Source organism: Oryctolagus cuniculus, chromosome 5 (assembly GCF_051225735.1).
Source record: "Oryctolagus cuniculus isolate XC-2025 breed Fujian yellow rabbit chromosome 5, ASM5122573v1, whole genome shotgun sequence".
Classification (NCBI taxonomy): Eukaryota; Metazoa; Chordata; class Mammalia; order Lagomorpha; family Leporidae; genus Oryctolagus; species Oryctolagus cuniculus.
This window is the reverse complement of record NC_142871.1, coordinates 57,902,216-57,917,736: the sequence shown is the minus strand read 5'-3', so window position 1 is coordinate 57,917,736 and position 15,521 is coordinate 57,902,216. Positions and strand designations below refer to the sequence as shown.

The 15,521-nt window shown below is 40.7% G+C and overlaps 1 long non-coding RNA gene across 1 annotated transcript; it reads right to left on the bottom strand.

Moving 5' to 3' along the window:
- Window positions 1-391: 391 nt before the first annotated feature.
- Window positions 392-14,462, bottom strand: LOC127493233 (uncharacterized). Its single transcript, XR_007923348.3, has 5 exons — window positions 14,015-14,462; window positions 12,388-12,560; window positions 1,910-1,958; window positions 1,345-1,514; window positions 392-609 (listed from the first exon to the last, which is right to left on the bottom strand). It is a non-coding gene; the product is annotated as an uncharacterized LOC127493233 (long non-coding RNA).
- Window positions 14,463-15,521: the final 1,059 nt, after the last annotated feature.

The following is a 15,521-nucleotide window of genomic DNA, read 5'->3' as shown; positions in this document are numbered from 1 at the left end:
ATCTCACCATGGTTTGCTGCAGTGTGATTTCACCTCTGTGCTTGTGCTTGTGCTGTGTGCCCACACCGTCTACACAGGTCCGTGGCATTCCTCCTCCTCCTGTAGGACTTCCAATGTGGTTTTCTCTCCAATTTTCCCCTGAGAGTACACTTCCTCTACTTCTCTCTTCACTGTTTATCCTTAAGCCTGTACAGCATGTCACTCCCTAATCCACTATCTTGGAATCTCATAGCTCTCCTATTCTTGGCCCATAGAAATTCTTGGCTTCAAACAAAGTATATTATTCACTGGCCCTAGAAGTAGAGCTAACAGCTCCTATTGCTACAGTCTTTTTCAAGCTTTTCTCACTTCTTCACATGTAGCAAGTTGGAGAAATCATCTCTAGCCAATGCAATCTTAGCCATCATTTATTATTTCTTAAAACATTTATTATTTTTATTTGAAAAATAAGAGTTACAGAGAAGGAGGGAGAGACAGAGAGAGAAAGAGATCTTCTACCATCTTCTGGTTCACTCCCCAGGTAACCACAATGGCCAGGGATGAGTCAGGCTGAAGATAGGAGTTTCATCCAATTCTTCCACTTGGGTGGCAAGGGTCATTAGCAAAGAGCTTGATCAGAAAGAAGCAGGCAGGACACAAATTGGCATCCATGTGATATGCGAGCATCACAGTTAGCAGTCTTACTATGGCACAACACCAGGCCTCTTATCCCTCCTTTAATGTCAGATTCAAATCCTATCATTACTATAAAGTCCTCTTTCTTCATGAATGTCTTTATTATTCATCAAGCTTTTTTTAATTACACATTTTGTTAATGATTTTACTATACAACTCAATCATAAAGTCTTAGATATTTCCTTGTCTTCTGCATGGTCACTCAAGCTTGGTCTAGGATTTCTTGAGTATACAGAAACAATTATTAAGATGTGTCCATGCTCTTGAAAGCATGCTTACATTTAAAATCAGTTGCCCAGTAATTTGAGAATTCCTTCTACTTCGACTAGAACTCTCATCAAATGAAATATATTCTTTGTTAAAGTGTTAAACATATAAAATTATTATTTATTCTAAGCTATCAGCAGATGTTTAAGCCTTTACATTTAGAAAGGTCAATGAAAGATGATAAACTGAGCAAAAATATTAAACTGTTCTCTTGATTTTCATTAGACATTAAACAGAATTGTAAACTTTAGCCATAACATTGCAATTATTTTTTAGAATGAAAACCTTGAACATCTTTCCCTTCCCTGTTCCTCCATTAGCCAATGTTTAAAAAGATAAGTAATTATTATATCATAGTAAAATATCCTTCTTCATGATTCAAAATTAAATGGTGATACTTACGGCAGGCGCCGCAGCTCACTTGGCTAATCCTCTGCCTGTGGCACCGGCACCATGGGTTCTAGTCCCGGTCAGGGCACCAGGTTATGCCCTGGTTGCTCCTCTTCCAGTCCAGCTCTCTGCTGTGGCCTGGGAGTGCAGTGGAGAATGGCCCAGGTCCTTGGGCCCTGCACCTGCATGGGAGACGAGGAGGAAGCACCTGGCTCCTGGCTTCGGATCAGCACAGCGCTCCGTCTGCAAGGCGCCGGCCGCAGCGGCCACTTAGGGGGTGAACCAACGGCAAAGGAAGACCTTTCTCTCTGTCTCTCTCTCTCACTGTCTAACTCCGCCTCTCAAAAAAAATAAATAAATAAACTGTGATACTTACAATTTTTATGGCATTAACCTCTGAAAAATGTAAGAGAAAGTCTAAGTAGTTTTAGGAATGGTATTTTTCAGATTTGAATGTTGAAAACAGTCTGAATTTTAGCATATTGAGAACCATTTGTACAGCCTGGTCTATCGCCTTAATTTTTTACATATAAAGAAAAAAAAGAAAAGTTTTAAGTTACAAAAATTTATTACATACCTGGATCATGCGTTGCAACAATCCAGCTTGTTTTTATATATTTTATGACCTACAATGGGGAAAAAATATAAATTTCTAATGTGAAGCTAGAGAAGTTGAATATGTAGGTGGTTTCTTGGCTTTGCCTCCAGTGGATTTTTGGGGCATACCCAGGACTTTGGAACTATCTGATGAACACCTTGTCTTTCTGCTGCAGGACCAACACAGAGACCTCTCAGTTTCTATTGGTGCTTCTATTGTGAATTATCACACTCTGCCATCCTCAGGAGAGAAGAGGATGTCTGTGGTATTCCCCCTGTTAAAGAGTTCATCTGCAGATTTTCTGAAATTTTCTTAATTATCATCACTTTTGTGTTCAAATTTCTTTGTTTTTAAAGATTTATTTTATTTATTTGGAAGAGTTACAGAGAGAGCTAGAGCCAGAGAGAGAGAGACAGAGAGGTCTTCCATCCACTGGTTCACATCCCAAATGACCACAATGGCCAGAGCTGAGCTGATCCAATGCAGGGGCCAGGAGTTTTTTCCAGGTCTTCCACACTTCCACACTTTCTGCTGGGGCCCAAGGAGTTCTACTAATTTCCCAGGCCATAGCAGAGGGCTTTATTAGAAGAGGAGCAGCCGGGACTCAAACTGGCACCCATATGGGATGCCGGTGCTACCAGCCGCAGCTTTAACCCACTGCGCCACTGCTAGATGGGGCCAGCCCCCTCAAATTTTTTGAATAATTAACTTTTAAAGTGAAACCTAGCCGGCGCCGTGGCTCACTAGGCTAATCCTCCGCCTTGCGGCTCCGGCACACGGGGTTCTAGTCCCGGTCGGGGCGCCGGACTCTGTCCCGGTTGCCCCTCTTCCAGGCCAGCTCTCTGCTGTGGCCAGGGAGTGCAGTGGAGGATGGCCCAAGTACTTGGGCCCTGCACCCCATGGGAGACCAGGAGAAGCACCTGGCTCCTGCCATCAGATCAGCGTGGTGCACCGGCCGCAGCGCGCCGGCCGCAGCGGCCATTGGAGGGTGAACCAACGGCAAAGGAAGACCTTTCTCTCTGTCTCTCTCTCTCACTGTCCACTCTGCCTGTCAAAAAAAAAAAAAAAAAAAAAGTGAAACCTCACTTCACCTGTCTATTAATACAATCAGGTTCTGCTCTTTTGGTACTAAAACTATTTTTGGAAATTGTCCAGCAGTTTTACCCCATTCGGCACACAAAACCTGTATGAACATCCTTCTAGCCCAGCACCAGGAAAAACTTAGGAATTCCACACCTCCGCCATGAAGCTATTTTCATCAACATGGACATTTGTAAATGTTAGAGACTTTCAAGCAGAAAGACTGACTTCCATGTTAAGAGAGAATTCCTAAGTTCTCCAATGTTACATGCAAATTCCCCTCTTCTGACATCACTCTGAAAACACTCAGCCATCCTCAATGTTCCCCAAATCTCCTAGGGAGGAGTCAGTTCTTCTGGCCAGCTGTCTATGTTTAAAGCTTCACTTTCTGGGGAGTTGTTACCAGCACTAAACCAGTATCTCATATTCAAGAAGCATTTTTTCCAGACAACTTTTGGAAGCCATTTAATTTACACCTAAACTATTTCCAGACTTGGCCAAGGAGAGTCCCATAAGTGTTTATTCAGTCGGTGATTTCAGTGGGAAAATGTGGCTCCTCTGTTACTTATCTTGATCCTACAATATGCCTGAATGAGTCATTCTTAGTAAGTGGTTGTCCAACAAGCTAGCCTACATTTCTCAAAATGGTTTGGGGTGTATGAACTCTCTCCCCTCCCTGAGGACTTCACAGAACCTACTAGCTTATTAAAATTGTTGAGAATTCCGGCAGTTAAAATGTGATTTTTTGCGTATGTTAACAGTATTAATGGGGTTTTCCAAACTTGTTCTCCATGAAACTCTAGACATTTGGAATCAAGTTTTCGTCTGGCAGAGCTACTATTTCTCACAGCATACTCTGGTAGGTGTTGAGTTAAGCATCTGGCCTTTCCAAAAAGAAAAGGCTTTTGCCTTTTTTCAACATTAAGTGTTCAGGTATCTGATATAAACAGGTATGTCATTTTTATCCTAAAATAATCTGTCATTGTCTAGCAGGAGGTTTCACACCATATTTCTGAAGGTACAGTCTCAGTTACTCTAAGAACATACTTTAGAGGGATGAAAAATGACCATAGATTCCATACACACTGCTTAGAAATGAGAAGAGAGACACAATACTTGCATTTCCACACATATATTCTGTCACATCCCAACATTTTTGGAATACTGATAATAGGTCAAGAGGACATAGGCCAGATAAGCTACTCAAACTTTCAGTAGAGCTTCCAATGAGATGACAAAAGCTGTACACAAGTATTTACAGTGCAAAACAAACAATTAGAAAATAAGGTCTTCTATACACACACACACCCAGAGAGAGAGTGAGAGAGAGAGAGAGACTACAAAGGTACAATTTTTTAATCTTAAACCTAAAAAAAAACAAGGACTGTGAACTAACAATGCTGCTTTCATTAAGGTGTTCTGACACCATAATAGCGTATGGTCACATAAGGCGTAGTACAGGAATCAGACAAAACTCTTTTTCTTCCAAAGGAAGTAGGGAAAGCAAAGGGTGTGTGGAAGCTGAGAAATATTTTCAAACAGTATTAGAAGTCCCAGGTCCTGTGATCTTACCATGTCAGCAGTGTCAACCTGGGACCAGAAAATGTTGGGCCCTTTCTCTGCGATGTAGAAGTGTTGCAGAATCCCTTAGTTAATTTAAATTCTTAATAAACTCCCCAATTCTGCAGCATCAAAATTTTGCTTTCAAAGGTTTAACTATAAAGGAGTTGGAGGGAGGCCACAGAATACATAATTCTGCTCACAGTTTATGTGCTACTTTAAGGAAAAAAAAAAACTTTTTGTCTCTCAAGTTGTTGATTCACCCAACAATAAATGTTTCAGCAGACTGGATTACCAGAACCAGGCCACTTTTCTTTGTCTTGAATGGAGGTTGTCCAGTGAGCTTCATTCCCTTCTTTCTTTGGTGATATTTTAATTGCATATGAACATCCCTGACTCCCAGCTAGCTGTCTCTCCCCAAGCCTTAGCCTAACTATCATGTCAAGATAATGTCTCTAGGGGCCGGTCCTGTGCATAGTGGGTAAAGCTGCCGCCTGCAGTACTGGAATCCCATACGGGCACTGGTTTGAGTCTTGGCTGCTCCACTTCTGATCCAGCTCTCTACCATGGCCTGGGAAAGCAGTGGAAGATGGCCCAAGTCCTTGGGCCCCTGCATCCATGTGGGAGAACTGGAAGAAGCTCCTGGCACCTGACTTTGGATAGGTGAGCTCTGGCTATTGTAGCCAATTGGGGTGTGAACCAGTGGATGGATAACCTCTCTCTCTGTCTCTCTCTCTGCCTCCCCTTTTCTCTGTAACTCCAACTTTCAAATAAATAAATAAATCTCTAAAAAAAAAAAAGGATAACTCCTCTAGACGCCTCAGAGTATGGCAATAGAAGGAAGTTCAGGTGAGAGAAAGCAGAACTCAAACAGAAAGAAAGGGCACACTGACATGCTGGGCAAAGGAGCCTATTAATTGCTAGTTTGATTTGGATCAGACACATTATATTAAAAATGAGGGAATATATTTTAAATAATATAAATCTACCTCCTCACTCAAAAGAAGACAGAAACTGTGACAAAAATAAACTTTTACTTGGGCCATTTTTCACATGAATTCAAGATGTGGAAAGGATAAAGCCTAGTGGAAAAAGACTCCAACATAACTGGTGGTATATCACCCCCTTCAGTGTCCATCACCAGTGTCTGGGAAAACAGAAAACTGGAAACTCTCAGAAGCTGCTGTTAGCTGCATTCTCCCACAAACATCAGGGACAAGTCTGGGATCTCAAGTATGAAAGGTAGAAGTGTGGATTAAAACACAAGACAAATGTCTAGATTATGTAGAAGAATGCAATGTAGCAATTAGGATGGCTAATATTTATTTGATGTTTTGCATTTTAAAAGGATACTAGTAGTTTAAGCTGCCACCTGTGATGCCAGCATCCCATATGGGTGCCAATTCCAGTTCTGGATTCTCCCCTCTCTGATCCAGCTCCTTAGTGATGCACCTAACAAAGCAGTGGAAGATGGTTCAAGTAGCTGGGTCTCTGCTCTCATATGGGAGACCTCAATGAAGCTCCTGATTCCTGGCTTCGGTTTGGCCTAACCCTGGCTGTTGCAGCCATTTGGAGAGTGAACCAATGGATAGAAAATCTCTCTCTCTCTCTCTCTCTCTCTCTCTCTCTCTGCTTCTCCCTATCTTTCTGTAACTGGGACTTTCAAATAAATAAATAAATCTTTTAAAAAAAAAAAAGTTCCTCTTCATTCATTCTCTTATTTGATCCTCACCACCCTACCGTGAGGGAGATTCTGTATTTAAGTCATCAAAAATTGTCTTATGGATTCTTCAATTTAAATACCCTAAACCATTTCCATCATATTTATTTGAATTGTCTTCTCCCTAAAAACAAAACAGGCCATTACAGGGTCCAATCTCTATGAAGCATTTAGACTCTCATACCTGGAAATATCAAGGAAATTTCCAGTCATATTCCACATCTCAATTTTGCATTCGCAAAATATTATTCACATTTAACACTGGAGAGGTTTGGTGTCCAGAAACATCAGATTGTTTGAGCAAAACACATTCTTAAATGTGAATGGAAATCTATAAGATTCTAGAACTACGTTCTGTCCCCTTGCACTGTTCTTTTTGGAATTTCTTTACATCCTAACCAGTTTTGATCAAAGTCCTTACTATAACACCTTACCCTCAATAAGCAACCACACATCATGTGCTGAATTATTTAAAGTGAAGTACAGCAGTACAGCTCCCAGTGGTTTCTCAGGCCCCTACTTGAGTCATCTCTAAGAAACAGAAATGAGGCAGTGCTTCATAGCCTGAGTCGGTGGGCCTGCAGTTGTATTGATCAGAACCTTGAAATACTGCCCAGTAAGAAGAGTAGCAGTCTCCATGAATTTTGATTCAGATGTTCCCCCTGCTCACTGTACCATGGATGCAGATGTGGTCTGCCTAAGAGCTAAAATAACTCTAATGTGACCTCTCTACACACATAGTGAACCTCTTTGAAGTCTCCCCTGGTTATTTCTGGGAGCTGGGGAGCTGCTTAAGGTGTGCCCCTCTAATGGTTTGTGGCATTCCTTCCTGCTCTTATATTCCTTACCAAGGTGCTACCCTCCCACCATTGCCCACAGCACCTACAGAACTCCCTGAAACAGACCCTGATAATCCAACACTGCCAACCACAGTACCAGAGGACGCCTTCCTCCCCACAGAGGTGGGGTGGTCATGCTACCCCTCACCATCTCACACTCAGTGACTGCAGATCCCTTTATCCATCCTTCCCCTGACCTAACAGAGACTTCCCAGCTTCTTCACCTTCAGCCAAATACTTGAGTCCATGCATCTTGGACATTAAGGAGGTTAGGAAAATTGCCCCCACAAAAAATTTTAATGTTGACACCTCCATCTTCCCCTTAAGGTACATAAACCCTCATAGAAATCATGTTGGGCCCATCAACTCCTCCATCTTGTCAGATAATCCAGTTAAGTCTTCATTTCTTTCAGGCCCAGCCTGGACCCTCATGGCTCTACAAATAGTTGCGAATGCACAGGCTCAGGCTGAAGCTCCCCTGCTCCTTGAGACACAGGTTACTATTTGGGATATAAATTCTCTTGCTGCTTCACTGTAGGCCTGACCTTGACATCCATCTTAATTTTATTTCATGGATACATTTGGAGCACTCTGTTGTATGGTATTCTGTACCCCAGATAGGAGCTTCCTCCAGAGATGGAACAGCCCTTAAACAGACCCAGGTACTTTCTCAACCAGGACTTAAAGAATTTGTAGTACACTCAGAGAGATTTTAAAGTATAATTAAATATTTAAAGCTGTAAATAGTGGAGGATGGAAAAAGACTTCTGGGTCATGGGTAGCACCTTTCAAGAGAAAAATCATGTTAAAATCAGAAATCTCAGCTTTGTCTTAATAGCTATAAAACCATGAGCATTTATTTTGCTTTTATGCATTCTGAGTTCCAGAGACTCTAAGGAGTAATGATGATGACATACATACCTTATAGATTGTGCATGTTGTCTAGTATTTATTAAAATATGCTAGAAATAATGAGAAAAAAAATAAGCCTAATTATTCTCACTCACAGGAATGTTGACACTGAAAATTTGGAAAATTTGGAAGACTCTAATACTTGGGTTGTAGAAATAATAGAAATAATGCCCTGCTCTCTTCAGCAATCATACACCTGTTGCCAAACAGGAGCTGCTGAACTAAGCTATCACTCAGGATGCTGAAATACAGCATTGACAAGAGTGATGTAATACATCCTTGTCCTTTGGCAAGGAGTTCCTTTCTACCTCCTTTTAGCAGCTTCATAGTATCAATCCATGTGTATAATTCTTCATTTCAGGCTAATGTATGATTTTTTTTTATTTTTTTATTTTATTTTTTTGACAGGCAGAGTGGACAGTGAGAGAGAGAGAGAGACAGAGAGAGAAAGGTCTTCCTTTTGCCGTTGGTTCACCCTCCAATGGCTGCCGCAACCAGCGCACCGCGCTGATCCGATGGCAGGAGCCAGGTACTTATCCTGGTCTCCCATGGGGTGCAGGGCCCAAGCACTTGGGCCATCCACCACTACACTCCCTGGCCACAGCAGAGAGCTGGCCTGGAAGAGAGGCAACCGAGACAGAGTCCGGAGCCCCGACCGGGACTAGAACCGGGTGTGCCGGTGCCACAAGGTGGAGGATTAGCCTAGTGAGCCGCAGCGCCGGCCTAATGTATGATAATTTAACATTAGCAAGTCAATACAATTTTAAAATTAGCAAGGATGGCTCTAAGTTAACAAGCATTAGGGCCAGTGCTGTGACATAGCTGGTAAAGCTGCCATTTGTAGCACCAGTATCCCATATGGGTGCCGGTTCAAGACCCTGCTGCTCCACTTCAAATCCAGCTCTCTGCTATAGCCTGGGAAAGCAGTAGAAGGTGGCCCAAATCTTTGGGCCCCTGCACCCATGTGAGAGACCCGGAGAAGCTCCTGGCTTCAGATAGGCACAGCTCCAGCCATTTCAGCCAATTGGGGAGTGAACCAGTGGATGGAAGACCTCTCTCTCTCTGCCTTTCCTTCTCTGTGTAACACCGATTTTCAAATAAATAAATAACTCTTTAAAAATAAATTAATTAATCATCAAGCATTTATTTTTATATTTTGAGTTGAAGTCTACCTTATTAGAAATATACAACTATATAACAGATGAAAGAATGTGTGTGTGTATTAATAGTTATAGTTCATATTAAAATAGGAAGCAAATGGTTGTTCATCCTAGTACTTATGATGTCTGCTTTCTACATTTGAGTAGCCAGGTTTGATTTCTGACTCTGGCTCCCAACTCCAGCTCTCTACTATTTCAGTCACTGGGAGGCAGTAATTGAATTTCCCTTAACCATGTGGAAGACCTGGATTTTGAGTTCTTTCTCTAGGCATTGTCCCTGGCCAAACCCTAACTGTGTGGCTTTTGGGGAGTAAACTAGTAGATGAAAGGTCTCTTCTGTTTTTTCTTTCTCACTGATTCTCTTTTTCTTTGTTTCTCTGCTTTTCAAATGAATATTTTTAAAAAGGAGAAAATCTCTTTGTAGTAGATAATATTTTTATTGAAACTTTAAAGTAAATGGCTTTGTGTACTAGCATATTTTTGGTTTGTTAAGTATACCTCATATACGAAAGACCACTCCCATAAGATGAAAAGCAAAGAAACTTCCCTACAGTATTCTTGCTATATGAATAACATCTGGGAAGTTGTAATAGAAACAAATATCATTATGTTTTATGTAAATAAATAAAATTAACTATATTATGTGAAATTAAGAATATTAGAAATGAACTGATTGTCCTGATTTTGGCAAAGTAGTAGGATGCATCTTGATGGTCACCATAAGACAGGGCCTGGCATCAAAATGGATGGGTTGTACGTCCACCAGGGTCATTTTGTACTTCTCTTCCCCTAACCTTGGGAAAATCAGTTGAATCAACAGTCCAGACACTGTGACAAACAATGTATCATAGACAATGGACACACTCCTACACTACCCTTGTACCCTTGCCATTTTGCAATTTGGAGACCACAAGGATATGTTATAACCAGGATGAATATATCAGGTATAAATAAATATGATTTAAGATTTAAATGGCCTTGCTTCAACCATAAAACTCTAGATTTTTCAAAGTATTCTTCTATACAAAGGATTCATGAAGCTTATCAGTTTCAGACAGATTTCTGAGGAAGAAGTGAGTTTTTCTAAAGATCTACAAAAATTTTATGATTATAATAATTTTAAACTGAAAATTGAGAATTCACAATCCATAAAATGCCCATGGCATTTCCAGGCACACAATTTTCAGATTTCTACAGCATAAGTTTAATGTGCATTTATGATTTTTGGCTCTTTTTTTAAAAGATTTATTTATTTGAAAGTCAGAGTTACAGAGAGGCAGAGGCAGAAAGAGAGAGAAAGAGAAAGAGAGAAAGAGAGAGAGAGAGAGAGAGAGAGTCATCCATCTGCTGTGGGGACCCATGAGCCGGCAAACGGTCAGCAAGCTAAGCCTTAGCATGTGGGCCCATGGCCAGCTCATGGGTCCCCACAATCTGCTGATTCACTTTCCAAATGCCTGCTATGGCTGGAGCTGGGCTGATCAGAAGTCAGGAGCTTGGAGCTTCTTCCAGGTCTCCAATGTGGGTGCAGGGGCCAAAGCCTTCTACTGCTTTCCCAGGCCATAGTAGAGAGTTGAGTCAGTAATGGAGCAGACAGGACAAGAACTGCCTCTCACTTTTTCCACTAAACCATGGTGCTGGCCCCCATTTATGCATTTCTTAGTGGATTATTCCCCTTTGTTAACGAGACTGACAAAGAGCAATAAAATATTGAACTGCCTCATGAAATCTTTCCGATAAAGAATCCAGTGTGTGTGTCGCCCCCTCTCTCTGTAAATAAATAAATAAAAAAATACATCTTAAAAAATATCTTGGGGCTGGTGCTGCTGGTAAAGCCACCGCCTGTAGTTCCTGTATCACAAATGGGCGCCGGTTCAAGTCCCGGCTGCTCCACTTCCAATCCAGCTCTCTGCAATGGCCTGGGAAAGCAGTGAAGATGGCCCAAAGTGCTTGGGCCCCTGCACCCACATGGGAGACCTAGAAGAAGCGCCTGGCTCCTGGCTTTGGATCAGCACAGCTCCAACTGTGGTGGCCATCTGGGAAATGAACCAGTGGATAGAAGACCTCTCTCTCCCTCTCTGTCTCTTTCTGCCTCTGCCTCTCTGTAACTCTGCCTTCCAAATAAAATAAATAAATCTTTAAAAAATTCTCTACTGAAGAAACTCAAGTGAATGAAAACTGAACCATCTCAAAGGTGCTTAAATAACAAAAAGTGTTCCGGTTGTCTTCTTTAGTTCAGAGTTTATAACAACCAACTCATTTTGTTCCGCATTTATTTTACATCTTCTTAAGTCACAAGGCTTCCCTTTTGGGAGTTTGATGAATTTATAGCAATAAAGTCCTGAGATGTTGTTTGAAGATGCTACAAAAACTAGCAGTATCCCCTAATGGTCTGAAAAGGCTCAGACAACTCTGAAAGGGGGCTCTTAGGAGAGAGCTAAGCAGCTTACTGAAGAGCTGTGGAGAAAGGCCCATGTGCATACCAAAGGCTTGCCTGATAGCCTGTGGTAAATCAAGACCCAATTCATAATTACCAGTTACTGCAATTGATGCTAATTGAATTTGTACTGTAATTTGCATTTCTCAGTACTTTGCAAAATAATGATAATAAATATTGTTTCAGCCTCAGTACAATCCTTATTTTATATATATTTTAGTAAAATATGTGTGAAAGTTTCTCGAATCACTATTGCTTACAATCATCTCTGCTTCTGAACGCAACTGCGTCTTTATCACTTACTTCACAGTTTTGTGCACAATTACTTGGTAATATTTAAGTCTTTTACTCAAAAAGTGATTTTATTTTCCTACGTGTATGTGGATGCTTTTTCAAATATAAGTTCTTCAAAATCAGTATACCTCACAGCACACAGATGATTGAAGTATCCTCTGAAAACTGGGCTATGTATGTGCATGTGGGTGTGTTTGTGTGTGTATATGTAGGACAAAAAAATGATGTAAACACACCCATGCCATTTCCCAAAGGCTATCCCATTTCAGAGCCTCTGAAACATCCAACCTTCATTTTGGGATGGATTGCTGAGAATGGTGAGCCCAATAAAACAACACAAAGGCTGTGGAGTTGGATTTTAAACTTACTATTTCATTTTTTTCTTTTAACATATCACTTCTAATATCACTGATTATGCCGTGATACCCATGAAAGTAAAATGAGGAAGTGGTACTTACAGAGTTTGTACTGAGAAACAGGTGGATAATTGTGGCTTCTATTGACATGGTGAAGAAACAGATGTTGAGAGACAAGCAGAAAGCAAGAGTTCTATTCTACATTGCCAACTCTGAGGTGGGTACCACACTTCCAGATGAAAACGTATAGTCAGTCAGTCAAGACAGCTGAGAGACTGAAAGGAACAAATTATTTCAGTGGTCAGCATTTTAATCTTTGGAAAAATAGTTACAGAATCGACAGAAATAAACAATATTGTTTCCTTCCTTGGGAGCCAACAGTGCATCAGAGAGACAGGCATATCCATAACTAAATTATATTATAGGAGAGATTTGGGGCAATATTCTAATAGGTCCCCCAAAAGCACTTTAGGAGCATTAAGAGGGAGTGATGTATTCCAACTAATGTCACCGTTGAGGTTCCATGTTCAGTTATTCTCACCTTCTATAAAACATGTCTGCCTTCCCAGTTCATTTCCGTTGGATCAGTCCAAAACTCTTTCAGACCCATAAGGTTTTTTTTTTTTTTTAAGATTTATTTATTTATTTAAAGTCAGAATTACACAAGGAGAGAAGGAGAGGCAGAGAGAGAGAGAGAGATGCCTTCCATCTGCTGGTTCATACCCCAATTGGCCAAAATGACCAGAGCTGAGCCAGGAGCTTCTTCTGGGTTGCCCAGGCAGGTGCAGGGGCCCAAGGACTTGGGCCACCTTCTACTGCTTTCCCAGGCCATAGCAGAGAGCTCGTTCGGAAGTGGAGCAGCCGAGACTCAAATCGGCACCCATATGGGATACTGGCACTGCAGGCGGTGGATTTACCACTATGCCACAGTGCGGGCCCCAGGCCCATCAGATTTTTTGAAGTCTATTAAGACTAGTAAGGAAATTTTGATTATTTTTCCCCAATTTTTTGTGGAATCAACATTTATTGGACCTAAACATTGTAAAAATCTTACAGAACCAAAGACTGCCTGCAAGCAAATTCCTCCAAGAACTTCCAAGTTTTGTATTTTAGGGGCTTTCAAGTGTTCTTAAAGGCCAAATACTAATGCACATCTTTAAATCAATTGTACAAGCTTTTATCACAACACTAGTACAGTTCTGTTCAAACTGTAAGTGTTAAGAACCGGGTGATCTTTGATGCTTGAATTCTCAAAGTGCTCTGCATTTCCTTATGTACCTTTTCATACATAATTTATTTATTGAAGGGATGGTTTGTAAGTATTCAGAAAAGTGAAGAATGATGAAATTAGTTTCAAAAAGTTTATCTTCATACAAAATATTTTCAATTCTTGATAATTTTTAAAATTATTTTTATTTATCATTTCTGTTAATATAGAGAATAAATTTCATAAATTTCATAGATACAATTGTAAGAATGGAATGATATTTCCCTCCCTCCTGTTCTCTCCCATGATTTTTTGACGTAAAGTTTTACTGTGCCTCAATATGCATTAACTGTAGCCGTTATAACCTGCGAAGTTAAGATTCTGTGAACTAACAACACGAATAGGATAAGTAGAGGATTCACACTGGATTCTGAGCAAATCGCACACACACACACACACAATCAGTAAATATGCACATACATAAAAGCACTACGTGCTAAACAGTGGATGGTATTTACTTACTATCTCCAAAGGGTCATGACCGATAGGTAAACAAGTATAGATTCCAATCAAAAATAAGGGTTTGTTTTTATAGAGAAATGTCTTTATCAGTAGAAAACCATGTATCGTGAAGGTTCAGTGCCACTTCCAAGTTCCTGCTGGCCCTCATGCTTTGGAATGCCTCCTGTTAAGTGTCATGCTCCCACTAGAGCCTTGTAGAACGCTGGGCTTAGAAAGCACCTTAGAGGCCATCTGAGTTGGTCGTCACATCTGTCCATATGCCCACTTTTCTTTTACACAAACTCTTTCTTCCTTCTCTTGGGGAGGATGTTGCTGTGGCTCACCACATAAGCTCGGTTATAAGGCTGTACTTCTTCAACGGACTGCCCCAAGTGGGTCAAAGGGAAACCCAACTCAAAGGAGGTGGCGTCTTGCCTCACTGTGATCCTGTGGAAGAACATGCACTCTGCTCTGAGGAGCCAGAGAGCAGGGGAAGGCAAGCACTGAGGACTGTTTGCTCAGCCTCTGCCCAAGCAAGCCTCCTTTTTCCATTTGCTTTTCAGGATCTGGTAGTCAGCTCAGGGAACAGAGGCATCTGCTCCTATTTAAAAATAAGTTAGAGAGCATTAGACTCATCTTTAAAAAAATACAACTTTAAATTTGGAGAAAAACCCTTGTTTAATCACATTGTGTCTGTGTCACAAGCTGGAAAATGTCAGGAAATTCCAAGCTAAAGGCAGATACTTCGTCCATAACTCATGCCACGAGACTTATTTTTATTCTCTCATATGCCTGCTAACAGAGGATGAAGCATTAGGAAAACTGACTTTTTGTTTTGTTTTGGTCTTGTTAGTTCATGTCATAACCTTGGCATTACTCTCTCATTTTTTAAAATTTAATAAGAATATGAGATTATACTGTTCTCCTATTTTTTGTTAGTGCTGAACAAGCGCTTTTGGCACTCACAATTCAAATTACTGCCATGGTGCTCTGTGCCTCAGTATGTTTGGCTATGAAGTAACATGTCCTGACCTATCATCTATCTTTAAGCCTTGAGAAAGAAATTATTGTAGCATTCCTGCTCTTTGCTTATATATATAAATCTGTGATCAATGACATGTCTTCAGCTCTGAAGTTAGCACAAAACTATGAAGAATAAAAAGAGCAGAGGAGATGGGGTGGGAAAGGGGTGAGGAGTGAGGGGAAGGAGAGAAAAAACAACAAAGATTCCCAAGCAGAAGAGTATTAAATCCTGCTTTGTGCCCAGCAGCCATGAGTTCTGGATTTTATAAATGGGATGATGAATGTATGTAACTCCAAAAATATGTAGCTCTTTCTCTTTTGAATGTGGAAAGTGTTCATTTTTCAATCTGAGTGCCCTGAATTTCTGTATTGTTTTAGAGTTGTGTACTATGTAATAAAAAAAATGGATTCTTCCCCAGACATAGCATAGTTCACATCTCTAAAGATTTGAAAGCTTGATCACTCAATCATCTAGGAATAAAGGAGAAAAAATGCAACATTAACA